The sequence below is a fragment of the Lissotriton vulgaris genome, chromosome 2_2 (assembly GCF_964263255.1).
Source record: "Lissotriton vulgaris chromosome 2_2, aLisVul1.2, whole genome shotgun sequence".
NCBI lineage: Eukaryota > Metazoa > Chordata > Amphibia > Caudata > Salamandridae > Lissotriton > Lissotriton vulgaris.
The window spans coordinates 79,176,760-79,190,306 of record NC_141688.1 but is presented as its reverse complement, the minus strand read 5'-3'; the positions used below and the strand labels follow the sequence as shown (position 1 = coordinate 79,190,306).

Sequence of the window (13,547 nt, the reverse complement as noted above, 5' to 3'; positions counted from 1 at the left end):
GCGTAGCTGCGGCGGCCGGGCGCCCTCCTCAGTTAGCTCCAGGGCAGGCGCCGGGTAGATTTCAAGAGCCCGTATCTCCCGCCCTGAGAATCACAGCCGCCTCAAACTTCGTACGAGTGTGGGGATCAGTCTCTAGATGCAGGATCCGGTCTTTTGGTGGCGACACGGCACCCCGTGGCGTATGATCAATGCAGGATTAGTGACCAAGGAGCGGGAGCTGCAGAGCTAGGCAGCCATTCCGCAAGCGCGCCCTCTAGCGCCCCCCAGGTAACAAAGTATCTTCAGTCAGAGGAGCAACACTTTTCTGAGTTTGTAAGATATCTTTCAGATCGTTTCTGCATTCTGGCTGGAGAACAGTTGCTGGGATTCTGTTGCAGTGGCTCCCATGTATCCAGTGACGTCTGTTGGTGACAAGGACAGCATTTTGGGTTGCCAGCAACACGTGCTCAACGTTTTTCTTACGAGGTTCCAGATTCTTAGAACGCTAAAAGTTTCTTAGGACCACAAACTCTCCAGGTTGGAGACTATGGCCTGGACCCTCTGATTTGTCTGGAATAGCTTCACGCACCTGTTGAGGAATCAGAAAAAAAAATTCAGTCATGTTTCTAAGACAATCACTCAAAACAGGGTACTGTACTTCTTTAATCATATTTGGCTTGGGGGTCCCCATACATTCATAGGTCTACCAAAGACTATCTCATAGGGAAAAAGTCTAACCTTACTGTGTGGGATGAAACGAACAGATAATAACGCTAGGGCTAAAACATCTGGCCATTTAAGGCTCATTGTTGCTTGGATTTTAGCTAGCTTGAGTTTCAGGGTGGCATTGTATCTTTCTACCAAATCCGCTACATGAGGATAATTAGCAGCATGAAACGTCTGTTTTACCAGTAAACCTTTCAGTAGGTACTCTATTATCTGGCCAGTAAAGTGGAGCCATTGTCACTCCATAACATTCTACAAACCCCAAAACAAGGGAAGAATTATTTTAACAGAATTTTAGCTGTTGTCAAGGCTGTGTTGTCTTTGGTGGAATAGGCTTCTATCCACTTACTCAAAGAACAGACTACAACTAATACGTACTTTAGATTGTTACAGCGCTCCAATTGGATGTAGTCCATTCGGAGTGCTTCAAAGGGAACCTGACGTAGAGAAAACTGACAATGCACATCCTTCTCTCTCGTGTATATATAATATGAAAGGCTTTGCATAGTCTGGAGTGCCTAACACTGGAGGAGAACAAAGGGATGCACAAGTCTGCTGATATTCTTCCTAACATTCAGATCTCCATGGTAGAGGAGAGGAAGTGTCTTTAGTAACAAGAGACATAAGAGGTCTGGTGATAAGGGAGAAATTTGGGATCCACTGTCTACAGTAGTAAGTAATTCCAATGAGTGCCCTGACTTCTTTTTGTGTACTTGAGATAGTAGTCAGAGTGCGACCTTCCTTAGACAAGAGGTGACCTAAATAAGTGACCTCAGATTGACAATATTGCAGCTTATTCTTAGAGACTTTATGTCCCTTGACAGCAAGGTGCTGTAAAAGAGAGAGAGTGACCTCTTTTCAATGTTCAACTGTGTCTGCAGCTAGCAAACTGTCATTGACATATTGCACTTGTGTAACTCCGGGTGGCAAAAGAAGTTCATCCAACTGTCGCTTATGTGCCTGACTGTAAATGCTAGGGCTTTCTGTATAGCCTTGTGGAGCCCTACAAAATTAAAATGAGCGACCTCCTAATGAAAACCCAAAAAGATATCTACTGTTATCTTGTATAGGAATAGAGAAAAAGGCATGTTTGAGGTCGATAACAGAGAATACAGTTGCTGTAGATGGGATTAATGTCAACAAAGTCCTAATATCTGGGACAACAGGATATTGAGGGATCACTATTTTGTTGACCTCTCTCAAATCGATCACAAATCTGTAAATCTTATCCCCTGTTCCATCGCGCCATTTTAGAATGGGGAGAAAGGGGCTATTGAATATGTTAGAGGAAACTTCCTCAACAACTCCTGTACGTATCATGTCGTCAATGATAGATATGAATACATCCTCACCTTCTTTTGATATTTTACATTGTGGGAACCTTTGTAAGGAAGCATCCTCTATGACCTGCATATGTACTGGTGAAATGTCCATTCTTCCCACATCTGTGTCAGCAGTAGCCCAAACACATGAAGGGACAGAATCAAGATCTGAACATAAAGAAAAATTATATTGTTTAGGCAATGTCTTTACCTCAAAAATAACATGTACTCCAGACGGGGAACAATGTATAGTAGCATTGAAATATTTCAAAAGATCAAGTCCCATCAGATTATCTGGAGCATTAGGCAGAAGTAAAAAAGGGGCTGTAGTGATTACATTCTCAACCTTCAAAGGTAGTTTTTGGGACACAGGGCTAGGAGTTGGTGTTCCATTAAACCCTATCGATGTGGTCATTTGAACAGCCAAGCGTGTCCCAGGGACCAGTTTCTAAGATATTGCACTACATGCTGCCCCTGTATCCACTAAACATTTCTGATCCTGCCCAAGTATGGTGGCTGTTATATAGGGCCTTGACTGATCTAGAGGTATCCCAACTGGTCCTCCTTGTCCTACGCTGTCCTAGGCAAAATGTGTTCCCACAGTTTCCTCTGATTCCCAATCCTCCATAGAATATTGATTATTTCGTTGATCAAAATAATTTCCTGACCTATTTCTCTCTGGAGCTAGAACCTGCTGTGGCTGCTTTTGGGGAGCTGAAGTCCCTCAATGACTGTTCACTTGTCCCCTTCCTCTCCCCCCACCAGCTAAAACAGGGCATTCAGAATGCCAATGTCCTTTCTCTTTGCAATAAGCACACTGATCCAGCCCTAATGGAGTTTGTCTACGCGGTGACCCTACTGGAGGGACTTGTCTATAATTCTGACCATAATTTTGGCCCTGGGCTCGACCTTGGGGTCCACAGGCCTGAACAACCATCAGCTTAGTTTTCAATTCTTTTAGTTTTCCTTCTTTTCGTTCTTGCTCAGTGGTAACCTTATTCTGGTAATACTGAGCTATATCTAATATAGCTTTCGTAGTCACTGAAGCCCATGTGCTCTCAGAGTTCTTTAGGCGAACCGATATCTCAGGAACCAAATTTCCCACAAATCTATCTACAAATAAATGTGCACCTGTAGGTATAGATGTATCTTGCCCACTAAAATCATGGAACACTTCCTCAAAGCATGTAAAGAAATCAGGGACGGACTCTCCCTGTTTTTGTTTACTGGCAGTAAGGAGTGCCCAATCTATTTTCCTAGCTGGAACCATCTTTTTTTATGTAAGTAAGTATGTTACCAGGAAGATCCATTATGAGCTGACTAGGTTTCTGACCCGGTTTCCTATCTCTATCAGCTGCTATTATGGCAGCCCTATCTCCTGCTAAATCAACAGCATGATCCTGTTTCCGGGTAAGTTGCCCCATATCTGGCGGCAGGATCACACCAAAAAAACATATCGATATCCGCTAAAGTCATGATACAAGAATCAATGGCTGCCTGTACATCATCATAAAATCCTCTATGATTTTTATGTATGTCTTGGTAGGGAGGCTTTTTAAGGGAGTACATATGTTCTTTTCCAGGGCGTATATATACAATTATACAAACAATTAGCTCTAGCATCAGAACTATTTGGCTCATCATTATCTGCATTCCCTCTTCCGGGAATGAACTGTGGCGCAGCTTCCCTCATAGGTCTTATTAGGAGAGAGGAAGAGAGTTCATTACGATATCCAATTATCCTTGCTATGGCAGCATTAACTCTACTCACAGGAAAGGCCCCTATCTGACATTGTCGATTAATAGCTCTAACATCATCTCGGCCATTCTGTTCTGTAGTTATTTCCCATTGAACCATAAATTTATGAGAAAGCTTAATTATGAGACAAAGGAGGTCACCTTCAGAAAAATCCTGTATCTGATCGATCATTTCTCTTACCTCCATTTCTAGATCACTCACCAATTTAATACCATCAATCTTATTGCATCCTGACAAAACTGAGGTACAGTAGAGGGAAGAACTCGAGGGGTCAGAACAGATGTAGGAAGTACGGGATCATCAGTCATTTGAGATGCAGTGGCCAGAGGTGGAGGTGCAGAGGCCTTTAATGGAGGTGCAGTAGCCTGGGTTGGAGGGGGTAAGGAATGTACCGGTCCTGGTTGAAAAATAGGGAGCTGGTCAACAGCGTGCATATGAGGGGAAGCCGGGGTTACACGGGGGCGACATTTGGTGGTCCAGGGGGAAGAGGTGTTAACATTACATATGGGGGCAGGGTTGTTCTATTAACAACCCATCAATATCTGAGTCCACATCTTCTTGGTGGACCTGAACTGCTACGGTTGGTCTAACTATATATTCTTTATATGTTAGTAATCTGTGCTCTCTATCTAAACATTACTTTTTCTCCTGAACTTCCATAAGTTTCAACTCCTTATAATTCTGATACTCAGTTTTCCTTTCCTGCTCCCTTTGTACCTTCTCTTCCTTGAGCAGCTGTTTCTTCACTTGTTTTCTCCACATAAGCAATCTGTCAAGCATTGCCGGCCTAACTTCCTTTAAAAACAATAGTTTCTCTAAATACTCGAGTTTGTGAGTGTTAGACTAGGCATCTTTTAGCATGTTTCCCCTGAGTTTTTGCTTTCTGCCCTCCGGGTTTTGACTCTGTTTTTGCTGATATAACATTTCTGTGCACTTTTCGCACTGCTGGTCAGTGGTAAAACGCTGGTGCTCCTGTGGTAATTGTGTTATGATTGGATGTGTGACTAACTTGTCAGTCTCCTGTAACGAGCACTGCGGGTGCCCGGGCTTGTGAGTCCACTGCTACTCGTCGGCATGCAGCATGGATTGTGCCACCCACGTACGTAGCCCGAGAAAGGTATAAGTGAAGGAAGTTTGGTAGGCCTGAACTCAGGGTCTAAAGACGCAGCCTTTAGCGAGGGTGCCCTTTTCATTCTGAGTACATAAAGGCCACTGTTAGAAAGTGGGTATTGTTTTTCTCGGTCATCCCGTGTGCCTCTGCTGGAATGTGGATTGCCTGTCTGGTTTTTAGACGACAGTTTGCTAGGGAGCAGGATGGCTACCAATAGTCTAGGTAGGTCAGAAAGGGTTAAATAGACCTGGGTTATGACTGGGAAGAGGGAGGAGATTTCCTTTCACCTCAAAGGGCCTGGTCTGCCTCTGACAAAGCCGTCTCCACCTCCTGCCAAGAATTCACGCCAGAGAGGGCCCAACTGGTTCTCGACGGACACCGACACCCTCTGCCTGGCAGATCAAAGGATTTTTGTGTACAAATGCTGGGTCCCAGACCCCTGAACTTTAGGGCTCATCTGGATCACGAAGACTGCAGAGAAGAAGAGCCGGAGAGACTGCTGAAAGGAACGACCGCTTCGCTACATGCTTTGCTGGGCTGACCTGCAGTGGCTGCTTCTATCTTGGGCAGTGAAAGGCCTGGACTGGACTTTCTGCAACCAAATTGGTGAGACTCTCCAAGGGGTTGAGGTAGAGCTTTCCCCCTGTTCCCGAAGTCTCAGGAGCAGCAAAGATTCAGGTTCTTCGACCCGCAGCACTGGGGACTGTGTGTTTTGTGCTGCCACCCGAAAAACGCCAACCGACGATGTCTACGACCACCCTGCCGCACCCGTGTCCTGAAGTCACAGCAAAGGGTACTGCCGCAACGCCGCACCGCGACCCTGGTCTCACAGACGACGTCTGCTGATGCCTTCACCGAGCCGCTGCTCGCACTGTGACCTGTGGGCACCGCACTCTGCACCGCCTGGTTTCACGCCGAAGCTTTGGCACCACAGACGGCACTGCCGCCCTGCCCCACCACGACCCTGGTCTCATCGACGATGCCTGATGACGCCAACACTGAGCTGCTGCTTGCATCGCGACCTATGGGCCCGCATACTGCACCTCCTCACCACACGACAATGCCATGGCCTTCCTGACGCCACCACTTCCTGCCGAAATCGATGCCACTGCCTGCACAGTGGTTCTGGGGCACCGCTCATAAGTTACACGACGCCCCGCCCTCATCCCACACCGTAGCCTTGGCCTACCGACGCCGGCACCATCAACTCCATTTCGTCAGCCAACGACAACGCCGATGCTTGCACCGTGACCTGCTAGCACCCTGATGATCACCTCCTCCATCTTGCACCATGACACTGGTCTCACCAATGACGCATCCGCCGTCGCCACTGCTCGCACCGCGACCTGGGGGCACTGCACGCCGTACCGCTGCGCATTACACCGCAGCACCCAATGCCAGTTGGCGCAGCACTCCGGATCTGATGAGAAAGGAGCTCGACCTGCAACACGAGTGAGTTCAAGGGCCCCATTGCCCTTCATCTCTGAAAGGTACTGTTTGCGGGTCTTCCCGACCCCGTAGTCAGCCAGAACTGTTTTAGGATTTGTTGTTCACCACATCGTGATAGCCCCGGACTGAGCTATCGACATCAAGGAACTATTTTTAAAGCATATTTTGATAAGTGATGATTTTGAGTATAGTATTGTGGATGTTTATCATATTTTGTCTTGTCTTAACCCCTTCAGCGAGGCGCGAATTTTCGCGCTGTGCTGAAGGTTCTAAGAAACGGGCGTGGCCTTGACGGAACGGTTCCGTCATAAGCACAGCCCAACCCGCGCTCATGACGGAACCGCTCCGTCATAAGCACCGATTTGGTGAAGTATATAAAAATTGGATATTTTTCTAAACTGGTGTGGTGTCCTTCTGTAGTTCGTACACTGTTTGACTGTTGGTTATGTGCAAATGCTTTACACACTGCCTCTAAGATAAGCCTGGCTGCTCGCGCCAAGCTACCAAGGGGGTCAGCAGGGGTTATTTTAGAAGTGTAATTCCCTTATCCTGACTAGAGTGGTGGTTTCTGCCTCGCTTTGGCGCAAACCTGAGCTACAAACAAATGGAGGAGTGCCCCCTGAGTGTATCTAATACCCCTATTCAGTAGGGTGTCTAGGTGCATGCCTTGCAACCCAATCTGGGACAACCTTTGTCCTTAGAAGACCCCTCACTCACCAACCTAGTTGGTGACATGCTTCATCATCGGGGTCCCACCCGAACAGCCGAATTCCTTCCGGGTGTGCTTCGACACCTGACTACAGTGGAGCTGGTTTCTTTGATTTTATATGTGCTAGGAGTTTAAGGGAGTGATTTAAAAGTTGTCACAATACTACTCACTCGTAGAATTTATTCTGGAGTGATTGGACAACGGATAAAATAATGTGAGACACCTTTGCCTAATTAGGTAAGCTGTGGTGTCGAAAGAAGTCGTGTAGTAATTATAAAAATATACATAAAGGTCTGCATGTTTCAACCTTCGTGTAGTTTATGAGGTTTTCGTCAGGACCAGTGTAGTGTAGACTGGGTGGTATACACACGCTAAGGTGTACCCTGCCCTCGCCTACTCAAATATCCAAATCACAAAATTATAATTTGTTTCAAAAGTGTGTTCTTCTCCACGATATCGGGAAAAAACCTGTGGGAAAAAAAGGGGGATGTGGTTGGGACACCTTACCATTGTACATACAGACATGACAAATAAATTTCACGGTCCACCTTGTGTATGGAAACCATGTCGTGGAGGTTTTTCATTCTATGAGTCATAGATAACGCAGACATATGTGCTGTTGTGTAACAGACATAGCCTGCCATCAGGATTATTACAACCCACTCGTGACTGTACAGCGTGTGAACTGATGCACATGCGTCACCATTCAAGAATATATGCGTGGGTCACATGTGAGCTTATTCACGTGTATCGTCATTCGAGATTGACGGTATGTGAGTGGGTGTCTAACCTCGAAATTGAACGTGGCGTGACATAGCAGAAATGCTGACACGCGTCTACTAGTCTAAAAACAACGTTGTTAAAAACACTCGCAAGACACACACAGGATCTACGATCCCAATAGACAAAAAAACATATAATATAGCGTGCGAGAAAAGGAGAGACTAGTGGGGTGAAAGGATCCCCTCTTACTAGAAGCACTCACATTTCGGGCTTCATGGGCGTCCCCGTTCCTGCGGTCAATCACTGCCACCATCTGGAAGGAAGCAGGGGGCGTTAGTTAAGTACGATGCGGCTCCGTCGAGCCCTATCTGCAGGGAGCCGGGGGAAGACTTACTTGTGGAGTGAGGAACTCGGCAAGTCGCCTAGCAGTAAACCTGTCGGGAGCCCTGTAGATGTGGTTTACGGGCTCCGAAGGTTGGATTAAGGGATTTCTGCATTTCCGGGTAGGGGCGGTCCTTAGTCACATGGGCAAGGGTTGCCGAGGCAACCATGCTCACGTGGGACGCGGTTCCCTGCGTAGCCGCTGATGGCTGGGTATGTTGGTAAGCGCCTGAGAACAAGTGTAAAGTTAAGTTAAAGCAGTGCGCTAAAAGAAACAGATGCGCTGAAAGAAAACGGTGACAAACAAGTCCTAAGATTAGACGTTCGCTAAGCTGGACGGTTAAAATTAAGTTAAAGGAATGCTAATAGAGAAATGTAAATGCCAAGTCTTGACATTAGACATTCGCCAAGTAGGACGGCATGGTTCATTTACGAAGGGCCAGAATCTCAGCAAGTGACCTGATTGTTCAGCAGATACACGGCAAAGACAGTGGTACTTGAGTACATGTACATCGATTCACCCAATCATCATTTGCAATCCAGGTGACACAGACCGTCGTGATCAGTGGCAACATCACGACATGGCTCGCAGTATAAGGGAACCCAAAAGGAATGTATCTTGGTAGTGGCTAGATTAGACAACGGTATATGTTGTGTCTAGATAAAGTCCATCGTCATCTTTGTTGGACCCTGGCTGTCTGAAAAGTTATCTTGAAAGAACTGAGTTCCACGGAATGTTATCATTCAGGCCGTTTTTTTGGGTAGACATTCTATAAATCCAACGTTGTTCCTTTTCGAAAAGTCGTTGTGGTAACCTGTCCCCTGTGTTCAGTTGTTCGATGACAGTCCATCTCATGTCGTTGGGAGTGTGATTCTGTGTTAGGTAGTGATCGGTCAACTTTGTCATTGATTTCTTGCATCTAATTGTGCTTCTGTGCTCGCATATTCGCTGTTTTACCTTCCTGCTGGTAATTCTATATAACGGAGGCTACATTTGTGCTGTTGCAGTTAGTATGGGACCGAATCGTCCATACTTTTCCGGGTTCTAGAGATAGAGTCTTAGTGTTCTCAGTCAAGTGACACACGCTGCAGTTGCCACATTTGTAGTGGCCGGTAATATTTGGTAGGCCCCAGGCGTTAAGGACTGTGGAAGGTTGAGTATCTGTATTCTTGGCTCTCGTGTTGACCACAGTGTCTCTTATGCTCCTAGTCCGTTTAAAGGAAAACATGGGCTTATCCCATTTCAAATTGCCAGTGTTGAGAACCTGCCAGTGTTTATTGATAGATTTTGTAACACTGTTAGATTCAGTGCTATAAGTGGTCACACAGGTCAGTGGTATGTCATTGTTGTTCTTTATTACATCCTCCAACAGTGCTTCACGCGTCTGGTTGCGTGCTCGCTTCTGACATTTATTGAGGATTCTCGTAGGGTAGCCCCTTGTTTCCAATTTTGATATAAGATCCCTGGCTTGTTCACGGTAATAGGTGATCTTACTGCAGTTCCTGCGAACTCTCACGTACTGCCCATAGGGGAGATTTCCTCTCAGAGATCTGGGATGGAAGCTCTCAAACCTCAGCAAGTTGTTCTTGGCCGTTGATTTGTAATGCGTTTTTGTGTGAAGTCGTCCATTGTCTTTGCTGATGACGAGGTCCAGAAAGATCATGGTTGTTGGATCTTTTGTGTAGGTGAATCTTAGATTTTGGACCCGGGTATTTAGCCAGTCAAAGAAGGAGGTTAAAGTGGTTTTTGGTTCCTGCCAGATAGCGAGGAAATCGTCAATATAACGTTTCCAAAACGTTATATGTGCTCGGAAAGGGTTTTGATGATTGAGGATGAACTTCGACTCGAAGTCAAATACATAAAGTCCGGCCACACTGGGGGCAAAAGTGCTGCCCATAGAGGTACCCCCAGTTTGGAGGTATAGGGTCCCTTCGAACTCGAAGAAGTTCATTTTTAGGGCCAATCTTGCACATTCTAGAATAAAAGTTTTGGGTGTCCTGTGTGTCCATTCTTCTTTATCAAGTGCTTTTTCTTGGACTCTGAGTGTCATCTTGGGGTATACCTGTGTACAGGCTTTCTATATGGAAGCTAACAAGTAGAGTATTTTCATTGACCTCGATCTGGTCAAGTAGTTGAAGAAGACTCTTGGTATCCTGAAGGTAAGTTGTTGTTTTTTTGGACCAATGGTTTCAGGAAAGCATCGCAGAAGCGAGAAAGTGGTTCCAGAAGTGAGCCTATTCTGGAAACTATAGGTCTCCCTGGGGGTGGATGTTTGTTTTTGTGCATTTTGGGGAGGGTACAAAAGTATGGTATTTTACCCTCACTATTGCATAAATAGTCTGCCTCCTGTTTTAAGATGAATCCCATTGTTTCACCATGATCGGTTAGAGATTTTATTTCGTTTTTCAATTCCTGTGTAGGATCACACGGTAATTTGCGGTAGTTGTTCTCGTCCGCTAGTAGTCTTAGGCACTCATTCTGTTACATTGACCTGTCTTGTATAACCACGCCTCCACCTTTGTCTGCTGGTTTTATTATGATTGTGGTGCACTTTTTCAGATCCTCCAAGGCCATTCTTTCTTGTCTGCGAAGGTTAGTGAATGGTTTGGATGGTTGAAGCTTCTCAATGTCATTGAACCTGAGCTAGCCAAAAATCCCATTTCTAACATTGAGGGTCCATGGTTCCTTCTAGTGGCCATTGTAATTGGGGATCCCCTTTTGTATATATGTTCCATAATGTACTATACATGATGGGACAAATACCATATTTGATGTACATCTCACAATTCGGCGTACCTTCTGGTGGCGCCGGCTGTCTTGCTTCCAAAATGCTCTGCTTATCGCAGCAGCCACCACAAAACCTCCAAAGGGTGCTAAACACAGGCATGTTATATTAGATATAAAAAATTAATAAACTGAGCGAATAAAAAAAATATTCTCAGATTACCTGCAAAAGAATGTTAGCCAACACAAATAACAAGTTTCAAAACAGATTCCTAATCTTCAAAAACACCAAGCAGATTCCGAAAGGATATCAACAAAATACCAAGTCAAGCAAATACCAAATAAATCCTAACCAAATTAATAAATGACCCGGTTCAGTAAAGATTTACCTCATGTGGAGTCTTTCACTCCCACTTGTCGATCCACCCTGATTCAAAAATGACCGAGCAAGGGCCCCAGTCAAGGCCATCAGTCACCAGGAAGATCAGAGTCGGAGAGCTAAAAAATCACCTTGGACCACGAGCAACTCTAATCTCTTCAGGTGGTGCGCCCCTCAGCACAGTTCGTCTTACTGACCCAATCTCCTGATCCGACTGCAAGTCATAGATGGGGCCCCGCATTCGGGTGCCAATTTGTGGAGCAGATTAATTCTATTCTGTTGGTGCAGGGTCACTACTCTTGCCAAGTAAGGAGGAATGGACACAGGCGCAAAGTCAAACCATAGGTCATTTATTAAGCATCCATGTCTGGGTCTCCATCCAACTAGCACCATGGAGATACTCAAGGAGAGAGATCATGCTTGAACGATGGTTACATAGGTTTTTATAGGAAAGATCACACACAAGAAACGCCCAAGGGTAAATAGAGCTCTGGGGAAAACACACAAATGAGACAATCGGTAAGAATCAACAACCTTGGTGCATTGTGTAACTGTTGCGTCCTGAAGCTGCATGACAAGATAGGCTATCTGAGCAAACTTTATCTAAGATTTTACCATTGTTTACAAACCCCACGAAACCCACAGGGCAGACATCAGCTGTTCTTTTGTGCTGACTTTGCATGTTTACGCAGCCTACAATGTCTCAATTTAGATTTGTTGCCTAATGTTTATGCTGGTGTGGTGTCAAGGATAGAGCCAGGCTGAAAACAGGACAGAGGCGAGCATGGATGAGGCACAGCTTTGCACCCTCAGCTAATCTGATTTACCAGTAGCCAGCTGTCAGGTCAAATGTGCTCAGAAACTTGGCTGAGGCCAAAGTATCTATAAGTTCATCTGTCCTGGGTATTAGATGGGCATCAGTCTTAGTGACTCCATTGAGACCCCTGTAGTCAACACAGAACCTCCTCTCTCTCTTGCCATTCGGGGTGTGAGTTTTTGGTACCAAGACTACTGGGCTAGCCCAAGGGCTATCTGAGGGCTCAATTACTCCCAAATCCAACATTTTCTGTAAATCTTACTTTTTACAGACAGACTGTCACCTGTGTCCACTTCATGAGTGCACCAGGTAGTCTGACTTGGAGTAAGTGAAAACATATGTCTGAACTGATTCAGGACTTGCCTACAATTCGTTTGCTGCTGGCCACTGAGGCTGCCTGCCAAGGCTATACTATCAACTAAACCATCATCAGGGTTCGGTGAAAGCAGGTCAGGGGGTAGATCACTCTCTTCCTCCTGCCCCTCATCAGTAGCCATGAGCAAGCCCATAACTGCCCTGTCAACATAGGGGTTGAGCCCGTTCACATGGGGGCTCCTGGTAGTTCAAAGGTCCCCCAGGTAGGTAACCTCTCCCTTCTGCTCAATAATTGTATGAGGGCCACTCCACTTGTCTTGGAGGACTGCTGGAGCCACAGGCTCCAACACCCATACTGTCCTGGCTGATAAACAGTCAACACAGCCTTTTGGTCATGCAAGGCCTTTTGCAATTCCTGGCTAGACTTAAGGTTTTTTGATGCCTTCTTCATATACTCAGCAATCCTGGAGCGGAGACCAAGTACATAGTCCATAATATCATGTTTAGGGGGTTTGAGAGGTAACTCCCATCCCTCCTTCACTACATATAAAGGACCCCTAAATGGATGTCCAAATATAAATTCAATAGGGCTGTAACCAACCCCCTTCTGAGGATCCTCTTTGTAGGCAAAGAGAAGGCAGGGCAAAAGAATGTCCCATCTATGCCTGAGCTTTTCAAGGAGACCTTTAATCATGCCCTTGTTTTGTTGAATCTCTCAACTAACCCATTGCATTGTGGGTGATAAAGGGTGATACATTTTTAATTTATTCCACACCCCTTCCACATAGCAGTCAAGTAACCAGACATAAAGTTTGCATCTCTGTCTGATACTACCTCTTTAGGGATACCCATTCTGGAAATTTTTCCCAGAATGGCTCTAGCCACAACAGGAGCTGTTGTAGTCCTAAGAGGAATTGCCTCTGGATATCTAGTGGCATGGTCCACCGCCCCACTAGTATGAATCTGTGCCCAAATGCAGTTTGAGGATCCATGGGGCCAACAATGTCAATCCCAACCCTCTCAAATGGAACCCCCACCACCGGTAGTGGTATCAGGGGGGCCTTTGTAGCACCACTTTCCTCACTACTGGCTTGACAAGTGATACAGGGGCGACTAAACTCCTTTGTGTCCTCTGACATATGTGGCCAATGA

The 13,547-nt window shown here is 45.8% G+C and overlaps 1 long non-coding RNA gene across 1 annotated transcript; it reads right to left on the bottom strand.

Moving 5' to 3' along the window:
• Positions 1-331: 331 nt before the first annotated feature.
• Positions 332-8,243, bottom strand: LOC147729035 (uncharacterized). Its single transcript, XR_015309175.1, has 3 exons — positions 8,173-8,243; positions 8,041-8,091; positions 332-568 (listed from the first exon to the last, which is right to left on the bottom strand). It is a non-coding gene; the product is annotated as an uncharacterized LOC147729035 (long non-coding RNA).
• Positions 8,244-13,547: the final 5,304 nt, after the last annotated feature.